The sequence below is a fragment of the Xenopus laevis genome, chromosome 6S, assembly GCF_017654675.1.
Source record: "Xenopus laevis strain J_2021 chromosome 6S, Xenopus_laevis_v10.1, whole genome shotgun sequence".
Taxonomy (NCBI): domain Eukaryota; kingdom Metazoa; phylum Chordata; class Amphibia; order Anura; family Pipidae; genus Xenopus; species Xenopus laevis.
Window position 1 is genome coordinate 94402349 of NC_054382.1, and position 6936 is coordinate 94409284.

Sequence of the window (6936 nt, forward strand, 5' to 3'; positions counted from 1 at the left end):
CGGACAAGACAGTTTTTTTAAAAAAAAAAGAAAAGACAAATGAAGTGTGTATGTTTGGAGGTTATTACGAATGTGTATAAAGCAGCAGCATATTCCAGTGCTGTACAACAAGACATCATCCATTCATAGAGCAGGACATACAGCAGGAGAAAGAAACCTCAGCTCATAAAGTCTTTATTTGTTCACAGTGGGGCTTATGGGTCTTTAGGTGCCAAACTAAATGTTTCTGTAAGTGAAACTGAGCTTTACTATAATGTATAACAGACTGGGGTCTTCAAGGAACGTAAGAAACATGTTAGAGGTACAGAATAAAAGGATCAGAAAACCCTGCTCACAAGAGCCTAGTAACCAGCATCCAACCTAGCCTGAAATTATCTTTGTGCAAGTCATTGAACCCCTGGGTAATAGTGACCAAAACAAATATATAATGGGGCAACAAAAACTGTGAATTTCAGAAAAGCTCATTTTAGTGCCTTCAGTTAGAGTCCTGCAGCGGGTCGGGTACCCGCGGGTTACCCGCAAAAACCTGCGGGTTGCGTTTAGAAATTCCAGGTGCGGGTATACCCGCGGGTCTTCTCAATATCGATATTCACTCCTTTCTTCTGGTCACATCTACTTCCGATGACGTCACTTCCGGGTTTACAATGACAGCACTTTCTGTTTTTCTCCTTTTTTTTCTAATCATGTCTACTTCCGATGATGTCACTTCCGGTTTACAATGACAGCACTTCCTGATTCTTGATGGTCAGTGGGTCAAGGGTCCGGGTTGCGGATAAGGTACTTGCGGGAGGGTCGGGTAGCGGGTCCAAGCGGGTAAGAATGCGGGTTGCGGATTGCAGGTACGGGTCGGGTTCGGAGCCCAAAAAATGGACCTGCGCAGGACTCTACCTTCAGTAGGGTTGCCACCTGTTCAGTTTTTTGAAGGGCTGCCAGGGTCAAAACTGCCTGGTTTTCCAAATAAGGAAAACCGGGCAGGATTTCCTAGGATTGACGTGGCGATCGACCAATCGCCACATCAAGCCCCGTCCACTGAAACTGTGGCACGCCCCATTATGTCATGGCCCGCCCCCACACATAATGGCCCTGTCCCCTGCCCGGAGTTCGGCAGTAAAGAAGGTGGCAAGCCTAGCCTTGAGGGCTACCCTTCAGAGCATAGATCAGGGGCAATATGTTTTCAGCTAAAAACACAACAGGAATGGTTGTCATTTAAAATTATATTAAATCTTTACTGTTCTCAATTTATTCCCTTAAGGAGTAAATGTAGAAGCTCTAAGAATCACCCTATGTGGCTTAAAGAGCATGTCAAGTTTAAAATAGAATAAGGCTAGAAATGCTGTATTTTGTATCCTAAATATAAAAATGAACTTACTACACCACAAGCCTAATCAAACAAATAATTTATGCTTTCAAAGTTGGCTACAGGGGGTCACCATGTTGTATATTAAACATCTTTGCAAGACTAAGACTGTGCACATGCTCAGTGTGGTCTGGGCTGCTTAGGGATCGTCATAAACAAAGCTGCTTGAGTTCTGCATGGCTGGGAAGTAAGGCGGGGGCTCCCCCTGCTGTTCATAAGTATGATTGTTTCCCTGCTCAGCAGTTAGGGACCATCTGACAATTCCTATCCACACGGGTAAATGAAGGGAGAATTTCACTGCATACAGTCAGGTTTCTTATAAAAACTGTACACATTTTTTAATTAAAGTATATTGGAGATAGGTTTCTTTTTTATTAAAGAAAGTAAAAATGGGGTTTTATTTTTTGCATTTACATGCCCTTTAAGTAAAGTTAATAGGAAAGCAGAGAAAGGCATTTAAAAACTACAAGTCTGTTGGGACAGAAGCTGCTTTGAATGAATATAAACACTATAATAAATGTTGTAAAACAGCAATCCGGAAAGGCAAATATAGGAAATGAGAATTGCGGCTGAGGCTAAGACTAACCCCATAAAGTTTTTTTAAGTATATTAATAGTAACAAGATGCGGGTTGAGAGTGTTGCTCCTTTAAATAATGGTACCAGTATGGTTGTAACAGATACAGAAAAGGCAAAAGTGCTAAATCATTTCTTTTCTTCAGTGTATACAATAGAGGAGTCAGATTTCCCAGGCTCATTTTAAAGCTGCACTGATGGCTCAGCTCAATATAGTCAGTGGCTGACTCAGGATATGGTTCATAAGGCTTTAATAAAAATGAATGTAAACAAGGCGCCAGGGCCAGGGCATACAACCCAGGTTCTAAGAGAGCTTAGTTCAGTTTTAAACAGGCCCCTATTTCTTATTTTCTCAGATTCACTTTCATCTGGTATGGTACCTATAGATTGGAGGAAAGCTGATGTCATTCCAATATTTAAAAGGTATAACGATATCAGCCTGGCAATTATAGGCCAGTAACTGTGGTAGGCAAATTATTTGAAGGCTTGTTAAGGGATCACATTCAAAATTTATCCTAGGGAATTGTATTATGAGCAGCAATCAGCATGGCTTTATGAAGGATAGGTCTTGTCAGACAAATTTGATTGTTATGATGAGGTAAGTAAGATGCTGGACAGTGGGGGGGGGGCAGTAGATGTGATCTATTTGGATTTTGCCAAAGTGTTTGATATAAGGCCCCATAAACAACTGCTTTCTAACCGAAGTTCTGTTGGGATTAATGAAGTCGTTTGCACATGGATAGGAAACTGGTTACAGGAGGGTGGTTGCTAATAGTACTACTTGGAGTACGGTTCTTAGTGGGATCCCTCAGGGCTCGGTATTGGGTCCACTTATTTAAAGGACATGTAAACCGCCTCCACAAAAATTGAATCAGTGAACAGCCTCTTTGAAATTAGATAACCACCACTTTGGTTATTAAAAGGTTAACAAGGTTGCAGCGTCCCCTTAATAACTTAGAAATCCTTCTCCTCCTCTAACCTACTCGGCCCCTCCCTCAGGAATTTGCTTTAACTTGACTTATGAGCATGCTCAGTTCTTCTCAGCGCAGATGACTTAACACACCCTACAGTCTAACAGCCAATGAAGAGACAGCATTGCTGGTTCCCATAGAAACTTTAGCTGTCTGATTCTATTTTTTCTCCTAACCACCTCTCCTGAGTTTAGCTTAACCACTTCAGTGCTCAACCCCAGCAGAACTTTTTAGCAAAGTATGTTGTGCCTGTGTAAACCTGCATTCTATTTTGCTTGAAGTTTACTGCATACATGTCCTGTTTGCAGATGGCAAGGTTACTGATGATGTGTCAGAGGGAAAATGGCTGCTGGGTGAAAGCTACTATTGGTTTTAGAAAAATGTGATGGTGCTGGCAAATGGAGGGGGGGGTATATGCATTACAAATTATGTAGCTTGGGTGGGGAAGATATGCCCAACTTATATACATGGTAGGAAAATGTAGGCTTTGTATGTCCTTTAACTTGTTCATAAATGACTTAGGGGAGGGTATTGTAGTAATGTATCAGTGTTTGCAGATGACACAAAACTATCCAGCCCAATTAATTGCATCCAGGATGTGGCATCCTTGCAGCATGATCTTGACAAACTGGCAATCTGGGCAGCTAAGTGGCAAATGAGATTCAATGATGATAAATGTAAAGTCATGCACCTGGGATGTAAAAATATCCAAGCCACGTATACCCTTAATGGGACTGCACTAGGCAAATTCATAATGGAAAAGGACCTTGGAGTCATTGTAGATAATAAACTTGGCTGTAGCAAGCAATGCTAGTCAGCAACATCAAGGGCAAATAAGGTCTTGAGCTGTATTTAAAGGGGCATTGATTCACGGGAGGAGGTGTTATTCTTCCACTGTATAGAGCACTTGTAAGGCCCCATCTAGAATATGCCATACAGTTTTGGCCTCCATCACTCAAACAGGACATTATTGTATTAGGGAGGGTACAGAGAAGGGCAACTAAGCTGGTAAAAGGTATGGAAAATCTTCGCTATTAGGAAAGACTGGCCAAATTGGAGATGTTCACGCTGGAGAAGAGGCGCTTAAGGGGTGATATGATAACTATGTATAAATATATAAGGGGATCATATAATAATCGAATGCTTTATTTACCAGTAGGTCTTTCCAGCGGACACGTGGCACCCATTCCGATTAGAAGAAAGGAGGTTCCATCTAAATATTTAGAAGGGTTTTTTTTTACAGTGAGAGCTGTGAAGATGTGGAATTCTCTACCTGAATCAGTTGTTCTGGCTGATACATTAGATAGCTTTAAGAAGGGGTTGGATGACTTTTTAGCAAGTGAGGGAATACAGGGTTATGGAAGATAGCTCATAGTACAAGTTGATCCAGGGACTGGTCTGATTGCCATTTTGGAGTCAGGAAGGATTTTTTTCCCCCTCTGAGGCAAATTTGAGAGGCTTCAAATATTTTTTTTTGCCTTCTTCTGGGTCAACAGGCAGTTAGGTAGGTTAAAACAGAGTTAAAAGGTTGAGCTTGATGGACGTGTGTCTTTTTTCAACCTAACTTACGTTTCTATGTATTTTATCACCTGAATCTGGTCGGTCTCTCCTCCAATGGCATAATAGACAGGATCAGACACCAAATGGCTGGGGCCCTGCTTGTAGTTTTACCTGTGATCCAACCACACTTCTACCTGGAGAGGTTAATTTTCCTAGCCAAAATTGGCCAAACCCAAGCTTGTGGGTTGACCTGCTTATTATCGCATGTTGTGGTGCTGGATAACTTTGTTTCTTGAAAACGGTAAAAATTTATATATATATAGTTAGAAGTGTACTTGAGATTTAGCGGTAAATAGTGTTTCATTTTGATCCAGATATGGACCATGAGGCCCTTGTGTGCCATGTCAGGGTGATCCATGACATTTTAAATTGTGTGTGTTTGAATCCTTTTGCTACTTGATTACCTAATATCAGACTTCCCACCACCCACGCCTGACTTCAGGGTTCCTTTTATAGACCCGCACCAACCTGCCCCGCCGATGACGTCACAAAAGGGACGGGGCAAGCAGGCGCGCAGCTATAAAACCGGAAGCCAGCAGTGTAAGGTGGCGGGCAGGGAGAGCAGGAAGAAGAGCTAAGAAGAGCAAATGGGGGTGCGAGGTCGGCCTGACCGACCCACAAGTAAACCCGTGGGTATCGGCCAGGCCCACACATCACTATAAGGAATCTTCCGGGACTCTGTTGCCTAGAAACAAGGTAACAACAATTAATTTAAAGGGGTGGGTCATCTTCAAGTTAACTTTTAGTATGTTATAGAATGGCTAATTCTAAGCAACATTTCAATTATTTATTTTTTTATAGTTTTTAAATCATATACCTTCTTCTTATTCTTTCCAGCTTTCAAATGGGGGTCACTGACCCTATCTAAAAAACAAATGCTCTGTACGGCTACAAATGTATTGTTATTGCTTCTTTTTAATGCTCCTCTTTCTATTCAGGCCCTCTCCTATTCCAGTCTCTTATTCATATTGATGCATGGTTGCTAGGGGAATTTGGACCCTAGCAACCAGACGGCTGAAATTGCAAACTGGAGAGCTGCTGAATAAAAAGCTAAATAACTTAAAAAACACAAATAATAAAAAATGAAAACCAATTGCAAATTGTCTCAGAATATCACTCTACATCATACTAAAAATTAATTTAAAGGTAAACAACCACTTTAAGGGTTAATCTTTAATAACGGCCCTCTGTGTCCTGACCTGGAACTTCTACATACTGTAAATTTAATATGAATGGGTATTCTTTGCAGGTGACAATGTGCAACATTATTTGTACTCATAATGCGAAAAAGAAAAAACTAATTCGATACATTTACATGTAATTCAAACAGTGTACTTTATTTGGAAACAGTGGTTCCATAAATAGGCTTTATTTCATTTCAAATGATAACACAGTCATTAGCATATTAATAACAGATATGTTTATTATTACATATCCATCAGTGCGTATTTCAATACCACTTGAAACATGCATATTGCCTTCAGACGAAACCAGTTTTCCAGTGCTTTCTGTCTAATTTTAATTATTACACAAACTGCAAAGCCAGTATAAATTATTCAAGAGGTATTTGGTAAAAAAAAAAAAAAAAAAAACCCCTAAAAACAAAAGGGAAAAAATGGCTGTATGTATGTACATGCGTGTGTATATACTTATGTGTAAACATTATGGGGTAGATTTATCAAGGGTCCAATAGTAAATTAGAATTTTCGAGTTTCAAAATTCACACATTCAAATTTTAATACCCCATTCGAATGTAAATTAGAATGTGAGATTTATCACATCTCGAGCATGGAAACAGTCCTAATTCGAATATTCGCAACTAAAACCTGCCGAGTTCACGTACAAGTCAATGGCAGAGGTCTGGTGAGCCATTTGGAGATGTTAATAGCCTTCCTGACATCCAAGTTTTTTTTCGGGAGAAAAAAAACTCGATTCATATGAATCAAATACGATTCGCATTTTCGGGTCGAATCCATTCAATCGAATATTAGACATGTAATTTTTTTCTTAAATCACCTCCCAGTCGAATTGTTAGTATATTCGAATTTTTAAAAAAATTTACATAAATTCGACCTTTGATAAATGGGCCTCTATGTGTGTGCGCATAAAAAAATCTAGAATCTCCAACATTAGAAACAATGAATAAGCTTATTCTAACATTTCTCTGCCTTACTAGCTATGGGAATGATAAGCTTCAACTGATGGGAATGAAACTTTCAAGATCTTTATAATTAAATTAAAAGTAATGTATGGTTACTGAAATAATCAAGTTACTCTTCAATATCTCCCTCTTGCTAATCTTGTCTCTCTACATTTACAGATTGCCTTGTGGGGAATAGTACATATTTTTAAAGGTATACTTTTTTTGACAATAAAGCTTAAATATTAACTTTTCTTTAAACACTGTGTCCGCTGATATTGCTCTGGCAGTGTACAGTAAAAACAAAGCTAACAAAATAACAGAATGCAAAAAA